Below are 12,402 nucleotides of genomic sequence, written 5' to 3'. Positions count from 1 at the left end.
GAGTCCCATCTTGAGAGGTTTGTGTGTAGCAGAGTGAGCGGTGTAAAAGCATCGTAGTTAACCGAAAGAAGTTTTAATGTGTTTGTTCACTGCAATAATACCAGGTTTTCTTTTGTTGTCGACAAAGGGCCCTCTTTCCGTCATTTTCATTGAGCTGAAGTAAACATACCACCGAAAAAAGACATTTCAGATTTACATAGTAAAAAACTGTAAATGATAGTGTCCGTCCAAAAATTCTTTTTTACTTATAGTGAAAACTACCCTTGGATGATGGGTTAGTAGACTAAAAGCTTTAGGAATCCAAAGTACAACATATAAGTACCCTGTATCAAGATTGATGCAAAACAAGTGAAATTTGACCTTTTTAGAGAGATTTAGCCAAAAAAAACCCACTTCTGGGGTCATTTGGGTGGATTTGACCTATCTCTGGCCCCCCTTGCTCGATTTTGATGAATGAAATCTCTTTATAACCGCTAGAGCCAATAGCCGCGTTCACACCGGAGTACTTTCACCGTACTTTTCGCGTTTTAGTTCCGTGAGTACCCCTTATGTCGCGTTCACACCAAAAATCGTACTTAATCTCGGGTACTTTTACCCCCATTTTTAGAGCCAGCTCAGAGAGCGTACTTTTCTGTGGGTGAAAAGTGCTCCAAGTGCCCCAGTGCTGATTGGCTGGGTGAATTGCAAACCACGCCCGTACAACTGAAAATGTTGTGTGGAGACGCCATTGTTTTTCCTCGCTACAAAAACACAACGCTCCGTGCGTGCAGTTATGGCAAGCATCAAGAAATGATGAGGGTGTCGGCGCTTCTGGAGATCTACGCCGAGGAGGCGACCCAGGGAATGCTACTGAAGCCAGTTCGGTAGCTTTCACTCGACCTGGGAATTGTGCACAGCCGGCTAAATATAAAGAAACTCAGGACTACAAACGGCGGATTCAGTGGCCAACGACGAAGGTAAAATCAACTACATGCACTGGGGTTTTAATCTGCACAATAATAGTCTCAGATGTACTTTTATTTGCTCAGTAGATCAAGCTAGCCATGCTAGCCATAATAGGCTAACACCGGCCCCGAGCTAGCTACATCTAGCTAGCTAGATATTCTCCGCCGCTATGAAAACGTTTTGACTTGTGAATAACTGCAGTGTTTCTGTAATTTGCTTCACTAACTCATGGCACTAATCGTCTGTTTCAGGCGAGGATGGACAACTCTCGGGATTGGAAACAAGCGAGCTTTGCATTCTAGATCACAGTTCTTGGTCGTCCTCCTTACCAGCAACCAAACGCAAAAGGTACACACACTGTAACTTTGTCTTGAAAGAACGTTACGCATCGAACTGATGTTCACAATCATGTTTATTTCATAATATTCATCATATTTTATGTTTAACTTGCCTCAACAACATTAAACAAAGTTCAAGCATACATGAAGCACTCTTCAAAAAGGAACAATCCTCCGTGTTTGAACCTCTTAAATCGCTGCATAGCTGATTTATCTGGACTGGATTATCCCAGAGAGGCCAAACATTCTTTATAACAGAGTTTCAGATTTGTGAAACCTTAATTCTATTTGTGAAAATACAAAAAAGGGAGATTTCAGTGCTTTTTTTACATGTAGACCACATTAGACCAGGTCCTGATCTAAAACCACTATACCTAGACTCATCAAATCTGGACTGGATTATCCCAGAGAGTCAAAAGATTCTTTATAACACAGTTTCAGATTTGTGAAACCTTAATTATATTTGTGAAAATACAAAAAACACATTCCTAGTATGTTGTAAAACTACATGGCGACTAAACTTGTATATTGTATATTGCTTATTTTCCCCTCTTAGGAAAGCGGACACGGGATGCGAATTTCTTTGACACCGCCCAGGCGTTGGAGGACCGGCGTGCCGTGGTGAATGAGTCGCTGCGTGGAGATCAGATGGTGCTGTTCACCAAGGCCCAGGAAACGGAGGACAAGATGCTCACCTCGATGGAGCGCCAGGCAGAAGTGTTCAAGCAGCAGATGGAGCGCCAGCAGCACCAGGATGAAGTGTGGGCGCTGCGCCATGAGGAAGCGTCGGCGCAGCGGCAGGATGAGCGACAAACTGCATTTAATAACAGTTTATTTGGTATAGTTTTTGTAAATACTGACACACGACACACAACGTTGCACTAAGGTGTGTATGCTGCTGAGAATATCCCTACACCTGGGACAGTTTATTTTATATTGTTATTACTGTTATGACTTTATTTTATATATAATGTTTACTGACATGTACAACTGACACTTTATTTACATTTAAAATTGTTCTATTTAATGTTATGTCTTGAGAGTGCAATAAAGAAAACAGACATGGCGATTAAGCTTATTTCTCCTGACACTTTATCTTTAGTGACCGTAGCATCCTATACATCACATGCAAGTGATTATTCTGATACCATCATGTTTCATCGGTTATAAACTGGCAAAGCTTTATTTGTCATTTATTTATCATCAATGTTGCAACCTTGTGGGGGAATGGCAGGGGCACATACACAAATATGACAATTTATATCATTTTAAATATTATTTGACCTAAACTTTTAATTCCCCCCCATTTCACACAACACAACATGGAGTCCACTATGGGCCAAAACTAACATGTATGTTTGCATAGTGTTTATGGCAGACGGATGCAGTGGGTTTGCTGCTGAGACTATCCCTACACCTGGGAGTTTATTTTATATTGTTATTACTGTTATTATATAGTACAACTGACACTTTATTTTATATTGACAATGTTTACTGACATGTACAACTGACACTTTAGTTACATTTAAAATATTTCTATTTAATGTTATGTCTTGAGTGCAATAAAGAAAACCGACATGGCGATTAAACAGATCCTGTATCAGCCATCCTACGGTGAAACATGGCAATCATGTGTGCTTTCCGTCGGCCAATCCTTTTCCTAAAGCTTTTGAACTGCCTTTGATGCTGAAGAAACTTTGCGATTATAGCATTCGACGTGTGGCGGCTCCGGATTTTTGTCGGACGCCTAATAGGCTCAGGCTCTGGCCGCATTAACGAAGTTACAAAGCTGTATAACATGAGCACAAACAGCACAACTTCAGTCGACTCCATCTCCATCATGTCTGAGGTCGAAAGGTAAACAACAGACAGTATATGCGGGAAGTTTTTCTTCTTCTTCTCTTGTTTTGTAGCGGATTGCAAACAACTTTAAGGTGCTTACCGCCACCTACTGTACTTGTAATCTTCCCTCAGGGAAAAGTACTCCGGTGTGAACGCGATCTGTACTAAGTGCCCTGGGGTTAAAAGCGCCAGGGCTCTTAGTGCCGGAACTAAGTACAGGAAAGTACTTGGTGTGAACGCGGCTATTGGAATCGAGGGAAAGTTATATACACACCAAAACGTTAACAAATAAGGAGTGAGAGTGACGCGTTACCAAATAAGTAATAAGGGTATCTTTATCTTGAATTGTGTGCCGCAGTGCGTTAGAATTGTTTCGCTCAGGGGTCATTTAGACCCTTCTTATGAGACTTGTGTTTTGTTTTGGTAAAAATGGTTCATATCTTCAGTTAGCTGAGATTCTTCCCGTTAATCTGGTGCTACACATTAATAGTTTCATAAATGTTAAGAAGCCCTGAGACATTATCTCGAAAACAAAACGGTGGGAGGGGTCCAATGGGGGGACCGCCGTGCTTAAGAGGTTAATAATTACAATTCAAGTCTTACCTCTGCAAGAACTCCAGGGTAGCTCCCAGTTCTGAGCGATAACTGATGTTGAGGTAGTAATATGCTGCAAACATCAGCATCAGGGCGTCGACAACATTCAGGACACTGTCACTGACGATGGTCTGGTCCTCTGCTATCATGTACTGTCCAGCTGTCAGGGGAGAACTCCCTTAAGGTACACAACAGGAAAAAGTCACAAAACATTTATAAATCCAAAAAATATTTAGTGCAGATTGTTTTGTTTTTTTACTGGTGATCACATGGCCAATTGTATTTTAGGAATGATCAGCTCCTGCAGCTTTCTTTTCTTTCTTAAGTGTTTCCTAATGTTAACAGTGTAGAAAATGTCACATCAAGGGATAGTTTGGGTGTTTAAAGTGGGGTTTTATAAAGGTACTTATCCATAGTCAGTGTATTACCTAGAGTAGATGATGGCCGGCAGGGGCGGACTGGGAAACGGTGGACCTCTGTCGCCTGTCAGCGCAACTTCAATGATGCCGTTTAAAAACAGCAAACCGACCCGGCCGTTCGGTGATTCTACAGATGGTCAGTCCGCCCCTGCCGGTACCGAAGTGGGCCGAGTGGCCCGACTGGCCCATCGGGATTCGCCCCGAACGTCCCGATGGCCAGTCCGCCACTGATGGCCGATATGCCCCAAGCTTGGAGATGCAGACAGGAGCAACCACCTGGAAGCAAAGCAATGTACTGCTCTGGACATGGTCAGCAGAAAAACATATTTTAGCCACCTCTTGATGATTTCCATATCCTTTCACTGTTTGCATAGCAATACCATATAGGACATTGAGAATTGATAACACTTGTAATATGGCAAGAAATCTTACTTGAGGATCTCTGGCTGCTGTTTATTCTTGGTCGGTTGCAATTACTGGTACTGCAGCTACAGTAACAGCTGAGGGAAAAAAAGAGACACAAGTTTGCACATGCTTAAGCAAAAATAACTTAAATAACACAGCAGCAGCTTTAAGTACAGTAATACCACTCAGAGTTCCCGTTATGACCGGTAAAATATGCTGAAGACCGGCAAATCGAAATCTCTCCGGTCAAAATGTCTGGTCAAAATAATTTCCCTTTAGCACAATACCGCATCAGTTGCGCCACTTATGTGACAGACAAGAATAGTATGTGACAGACAAGAATAGTCAATTCTAATGTCTAACATTTAATATGGAGAAAGAGTGTCCTGTATGGGTTGATTGTGCGTTGATCTGTTGGTAATGCCTCGGGGTTCCGGTGGGCATGTAAACAAATGCATAATGCTGCGCTATACTTTGCGGCCTCACCCGGTTGCATAGCGACGCTTATTGTTTAGGTGTCTTTTAATAAGCTGGTAGTCATATCATTAGCTAGAACCAGCTAGATCTGATCGATATGGACATAAACGCGAGTGAAGTCTAATCTGACCGGAGCAAGAGATCAGCTGCTGCTGACGAGTCGACACCCAGCTCTGCATGATCATCTGCAGCGGTGAGCGGAACAAAACACACACTTCAGGTTAGAATATCACGTAGCTATTTGAATTACCTCTCAAACTACCTAAACTAGTTATAGATATGTTTAGTTTTACTGGGTTGCTCATTACTGGATCCGCGAGCTGCATGATACTGACGGGCTGTCAGGAGAGGGAGAGAGAGCGCTCCGTTTATTATTCCCGTGTTATAAATTACTGTACACGTTTGAATAATGTAGTTAATCTACTAGAATTAGTTTGTTTAATATCGAATCATATCAATTTGACCTGAGTACTTCTACTCTTATTCAAGTACAAGATCAGAGAACTTCTCCCACCTCTGATTATAGCCTTAACATAGGATTTAAAAGATATGGATAATGTGCATTGTGTGTAACATTATGCCCACAAAAAAATCGATTATAAAACTAAGGATTGAGCTAACATTAGGAGTTAGTGACAATGTATGCTAGTTAGCTAGCTTAACTATTTATTAAATAATATTGCGAAAAAGTAACTCTGAAACATTCACTGCACATCAGCTCAGCCACTCGAGCACCATTAAAAAATTAAAAATGAACACCCTGCATAATGACGGCATAGAACAGCTCAATTTCAAAGCATGGTAGCTAGCTGCTACCGTAGCTAGCTAGCTGCTACCGTAGCTAGCTAGCTGCTACCTAGCTATGGTAACGTTAGCTAACATTACTTTGTTTTCGGTCGTTAAACAAAATGTATACCATAGCTAGGACTTTGACGTTTGCAATGTTTTAAGTCTTGAGTGTTTTGAATCCGTTGATAAATAGTTTTTACCGTTACCTCTGAAAGTGCTGATTCCTCTCCTCTGGGCGCGCCACGTGCAGTGCTCTTCACCTCCTGCGTGCTAACTGAGTGGTCTGTAGTATCAGTGCCTTTGTGCATGCGCTCTGTCTGCCTCAAAGCGTGATGGGTAAGTGCAGCAGAAGTCTCGTCTCTGATTGGCTGCAAATCGATTGCCCTGAAAATCCTTTGATGAACATCCAATCCTTGTATTATTTTAAGAATTGGTAACGCCACACCATAAAGATTAATTTAAAAGTAAAAAAATGGGGTGCAAACTATTTACATTGCAATTATAATTGTTTAATTCTTTGGATTTTATTTTCTTAATTTACAAAATGACAATGTAAGTAGTTGATAAATAATAAAACAAACACTGAAGGCCTTCCAAAGACACAAGCAAAATATGTTATAAGACTTCTTTATTGTCAGTTTATTCTTTTAAATTGAGAATAGAGAACACTGATAACTAATGTTGGTGCACATTTATATAAGTTTGATTATGATCAGGAATATCCCATCTGTACTTTGCAGTCCTGTCCCAAGTACAAGTTAAGTAGGTATTAATCAACGTGTACATATCATTTTTAGTCATGCATAGTACTGCCTTCCTGTTTGCTTTATTTTTGAGAAACCTATTCTGCACCTACCTGGGTTTTAAGAGAGTCCAATACCCCATGAGACTGTTCAGTCTCATAAAACATGCTCAATTTACTTTTTGAAAACACAAGCTCACAATAAAGTCAGATGGGAGATCTACAGAAGCAAAGTGTGATAGACAAAGATGCATTCCTATATTAAACAAACAGAAAATAAATCTTTGTTGTTCCACGAGGCAGTTGTAGCCATAGCAAATGGATTAACAAGTGAATTTATGTACTTAACCTTCAACTACCTGCTGCCTGAAATCCCTGTGACATCACTGTAGATTGTTGTAACCAACTAGCTGTGTGGGACATTATCACAATACATATTTAAGTTAATTGACTTGGATTGTAAATGTATTTCGCTGTAGCTACTAGCTTTGTCAACATGCTTTGGTGAAGGCCTATTCTTTCAATGTGATGCATTGAATAGTTGGATATTATTAGACGTCTAAAAGGACAACATTGTTCGTTTTACTGTAATTGCAATGCTAATACCAATTTAGCATAGTGGTAGCACTAACTGCTAACACGGTTTTGATATTCAGAGTCTGGCTGTTAGTGCATGTTCAATGTTATGGGCTAAATTGTACATGCTAGTGTGATAAGGCCTAGGGGAAGATGCTAATTTTATTTAACTTCTAGATCCTTTCATTTTTTACTTAGAGTGAAACTCAATATGTTTTTTGCATACTGTGCGCCAATCACTCTGTGTTTTAAATATTGAGTCACACATTTTAGAACATTGATACATTTCTAAAAGCTACTTTCCTAACAAACATGGTGCAGTTGTAGCAATCGCTACGAGAATGCACTCTGTGTTAGCTGCACAAGGCACTTTGCGGTAGCTTCACGTCTCTGATGATCTGAAAAGCTAAATGATGTCAGAAATGTACACAGCTTTTTCTTGTGTTGAAACAGATCAGCAGGTCAATGTTACTTGGGTTGTGAACGCACAACAGTTGGTTGTTTGTTAGTAGAGTTGCTTTACTGTAATCGCAATGCTAATACCAATTTAGCATAGTGGTAGCACTAACTGCTAACAAGGTTTTGATATTCAGTGTAGGCTGGCTGTAAGTGCTTGCTAGCATGTTCAATGTTATGGGCTTATGCTAGTGTGATAAGGCCTAGGGGAAGATGCTAATGTTATTTAACTTCTAGATCCTTTCATTTTTCGCTTACAGTGAAACTCAATATGTTTTTTGCATACTGTCTGCCAATCACCGTTAGCTGCACAAGTGACTTTGCGGTAGCTTCGCGTCTCTGATCATCTGAAAAGCTAAATGATGTCAGAAATTGGCACAGCTTTTTCTTGTGTTGAAAGAGATCAGCAGGTCAATGTTACTTGGGCTGTGAACGCACCGAACACCAAAACTGCTCCCTGGCGCCGGCTATCTGGCAGCCTCTCTGCGATCCCCTCTCCTATCCGCATGTGGTTGTGTTTGTGCATGTATATGCTCTGTGTGTTTGTGCATGTACAGTATATCCTCCCTGTGTGTGTAATGTGTTTAAACACAACAGAGTGGGGGAAGACATTTCCCTCTGAGTGATGAATACATGATATCATCTTCTTCTTCTTCTTCTTCTTCTACACTGTAAAAAAAGTCCGTGAAATTAACAGGGAAAAGCTGTAAAATCACAACATCAAAAAACTGTAAATAGAGAAACAATGAAGCAGTGTTTAATTTACAGTAATATTTCGTAAAGTACTGAACCAAACAAAACTGTTAAATTCACATTAAGAATATGTTAAAATAATTATATTTCATTGTATAATTTACAGATTACTGTGGTTTGAACACAGAAAAACTGTAATACATAAAACAATACAATACAGTTAAAATTACAACATGACAGTGTTAAAATCATGTTTTTTTATATTTTTTCATTCTTGAATATACTATAATATACTTACTTCTTATTTCTATTTGTTTAATACATATATTTATTTTTAAAATTGGAAATAACCCAGTACTGAGATATTCTTGGAAATTAAATGAGAATCCATAAAACAGCTGGCGTTTGGATTCTGCGGCCGACCGGCTATTTGGAGTGGAATGCAGCCCACGGCAGACAGCCCAAACAGTAATCGAACGCCTCCGAAGGAAACGGCCGCTGAACTGAGACACGCCTACTGAGCAGTATAGTTTGTTTCTGTTATTTCATTGGACTATTTAATTATCGCGGGAGCTGCCACTTTTTGCAGGTTAACGGTTGCGGCTCAGTGTGCGTCAAGTCTGCCTTCCAGCTGTATGTACATGAGCGGAGGATCACATCTGTAGCACTGGTAAGCTAACCTTTTATTTTCTTCAAACTTCAATTATAACACTGTGTGTTGTCAGGACAAAACTAACTTCTGTTTGTGATTGAGTGCATTTTGCAGCAAAACGTTGAGGGTTTATGTTCTGCATTGCATAAGTGTTTTTTCAAATGTGTTGGCGCGAACTGCAAGCAAACAGGTGTGTTGTCAGGACAATGCTAGCTTCTGTTTGTGATTGAGTGCATTTTGCAGTCATAGTTATAACTTCTACTGACCGGGAGTTAATTTAAATAGTCTGGTAACGTTATTGAAGTATCATGCTAAAAGCTGAACTCTTTATTTTCGTTTAATTCATGCTGTTGTGAAGCGGGGGGGTTTGAAGCTACATCTGAGGGGGTTCAAATTTAACGGGCAGTCATGTTAGCGCTAAAAATGATTACCTGCCGTTTTTGCAGGTTAACGGTTACGGCTCAGGGCGCGGCCAAGTCTGTCTCAAGTCTGCCTGCCACGGAGCTGTGTGCACATGAGCGCAGGATCACATCTGTAGCACTGGTAAGCTAACCGTTTATTTTCTTCAAACTTCAATTATAACACGGTGTGTTGTCAGGACAATACTAACTTCTGTTTGTGATTGAGTGCATTTTGCAGCAAAACGTTTATGTTCTGCATTGCATAAGTGTTTTTTCAAATGTGTTGGCGCGAACTGCAAGCAAACAACGGTGTGTTGTCAGGACAATACTAGCTTCTGTTTGTGATTGAGTGCATTTTGCAGTCATAGTTATAACGTCTACTGACCGGGAGTTAATTTAAATAGTCTGGTAACGTTATTGAAGTATCATGCTAAAAGCTGAACTCTTTATTTTCGTTTAATTCATGCTGTTGTGAAGTGGGGGGTTTGAAGCTACATCTGAGGGGGTTCAAAGTTAACTGGCAGTCTACTTTTTTCTGTTCTTTCTGCCACTTCTTTCTCTCTTTTCTGTCTAATTTGAGACGTTTATGTTGCACAATCTTTTTTGTTACTGTAAGCTCGTAAAGGGCTAGTTTGGATGCTTATGGATACTTATCCATAGTCAGTGTATTACTTGCATGTCTTTGGAGGAACAGGCAGGAGTACGGGTACGTATGTAAAGCTGTGGATGGGTGCAGCAGCGAAACGTATTTTAGCCACCTAAAAATTCAGTTTACGTGTACGCTATATTTATAATATTGTCACAAATGTACCCTGCTGCTTCAGTCCCTATCAGAAACAGACTGTATAGCTGTCTGACAGAAAGGTAGAGCTTTGAAAATATTCTTTAATATAGCATACACTAAGAGTAATATTGTTTTAGTTTTTTTGGTGGCTTAACTATGTCCACAGCAGTGCATTGCTTAGCTGTCTGCTGGTTCTCCTCTCTGTTTCTCCAAACTGTAGCTCCTACAACCCCCCTTCAAACAATATGAACTATCCCCTAAAAGCAAGTCAAATTGACATTACATTTATCTCCCCTTAACCTGCAAATACACATACATACATTTTTGTATTGATGGTGAGCAATTTAACAGACCTTAAAATGTGTGCTAAAATTGTTTTGTGAAATATTTCAGGAAGACAAGTCTTGTTTTAATTTAGTTTGAATTGTGTTTTTCTTCTTTTTTAGGACGATCATGCTATTCTTCAAGGCGATTCATGCTGAGTGTGGATCGAAACATAGTACAGGACAACATCCCCTCCTTGGTTTCTGCCCTGTCCATGATGTTTGGGAGCTATTATTGCTTCAACATCGCCTACATCCACCCTGGAGTTTGTCCAGAGGTATGTGTTTTTTGGGATTGGCTTTATCCAACAATTTATTTTATTAAACTGCAACAAATCTAAAGCAGCTGCTTCAGTGAATTGGGGGCTAAGATAATTGTCATTTTGGCTTCAAAATAATAAGATTGATGTGAAGTTTCTTTGTTGTTAGGCAAGCTATTTTATTATTAATTCTGTTGTTTGTTTGTATTTTTATTTTAAGGTGTTTTTTCTCCATCAACCCAGAGAAGGGCACCAAAGTGGAGAAGACACGTGCATCCCGTCTTCAGGTGAACCCGAGAGTCCTCACCTTGATACAGGAACTTTCGGACCATGAGTGGCGTGATGTCTGAATATGGACAGTAAGATCAATGGCATGTAGCGATGTGCCCAAGTTACAGTTTCTTTGATTGTTTAAATCGTAGTTAAAATTTGAAGTGCCTTTTTTTTCCATGTTCTTTTAACTAATTTAAAAAAATGCAATATGTAACTCTCAAAATGTCAAACTATTCTTTTAAGGTCATTGTAAAAGCTCAGGACATCACTGTTGAGTGTAAAAATGTTGATGTGTTACACTCCACTGGGTGGTTTTGTTTTGTTTTCCACTTGGGTTTTTGCTTCTGAAGTGAAGGGTCTCTGCTGACCCTACCTCTTCACCTATCTCACTTAGACACACGCACATGTGTTTTGCAACTGTAGCTTCATCACGTACACACTTCCTTTAGCAATGAACATGTATTCAACTAAGACAATCCCTTATTTTGGCTAAGTTACAGCTCAGTCTGTGGCTGTGACAGTCGAGTATTATATTATACAGGTGCCCACTATAAGAGATGAGACATATAAAGTACTAAAATATTTAAAAACATTATTTCCCATAAATCATTTGATGTGATGCAAGTAACCTCTCAACTTTGTTCAGCTTGAATTTCCTGGACAATGTGAGCTGTTTGTTTATTGTGCAGCCTTAGTTTGTATGTTTTACCAATATGTATGTTGAGAAATGACAGATGTTTTTGATCACTGCTATTATATATATATATAATAAATTCTTGGAAAGGCAAGTTCTTGTTGGAATTTTTTCAACTTTTAATACAGTGGCTCTTGAGGTTTATCTAGCTTTGCATTTTAAATTTTAAGTGCTTAATCTGTGTACCCTGGATTACATTCTTCACATTTCTGGTAATAGTCAAACATATATATATATACGAAGGCAGTGTAGTTTAAATGAAATCTTTCAATCTGAATAGTATAGTATAGGAAAAACATTTTTATATATCAATAATCCTTACAGGCGGTTTTATACTATATATATATATATATATATATATATATATTTGAGATTGCTATTCATAGAACAGTTTTTTCTGCATTTTAATTGTAATAAATACATTTTACAGAAAATTTAAATTGCAGTATTTAGATGTTGCTTTCACTGTAAAACTCGTCATTACTACGGCAAAATACACTAAATTATACACAACTTTTGATTACAATTTGCGGGAAAATTCAGTTAAATTACAGCATTACACTGATGCTTTTACAGTTAAACAGTGTTATTTGTTTGGTATTTTTCTGTAAAATTGAATGGGATTCAATGTACAATAGACAGCAACTGCATGTAAATCTTACTGAAATAATCAGTTTAATAGCAACGTGATCATGCTAATTCAGCAGAAAAGGGCTGTTGAAATGACAGATTTAAAATG

At 39.1% G+C, this 12,402-nt stretch overlaps 1 long non-coding RNA gene across 1 annotated transcript; it reads left to right on the top strand.

The window, feature by feature from the left end:
• Window positions 1-8,908: 8,908 nt before the first annotated feature.
• Window positions 8,909-11,362, top strand: LOC117472376. Its single transcript, XR_004554926.1, has 3 exons — window positions 8,909-8,946; window positions 9,375-10,714; window positions 10,917-11,362. It is a non-coding gene; the product is annotated as an uncharacterized LOC117472376 (long non-coding RNA).
• The last annotated feature ends 1,040 nt before the right edge of the window (window positions 11,363-12,402 follow it).

The sequence above is a fragment of the Trematomus bernacchii genome, unplaced genomic scaffold, assembly GCF_902827165.1.
Source record: "Trematomus bernacchii unplaced genomic scaffold, fTreBer1.1, whole genome shotgun sequence".
In the NCBI taxonomy this organism is placed as follows: Eukaryota; Metazoa; Chordata; class Actinopteri; order Perciformes; family Nototheniidae; genus Trematomus; species Trematomus bernacchii.
Note: the sequence above shows the minus strand (reverse complement) of the source record. Positions and strands in the feature narration are given on the sequence as shown.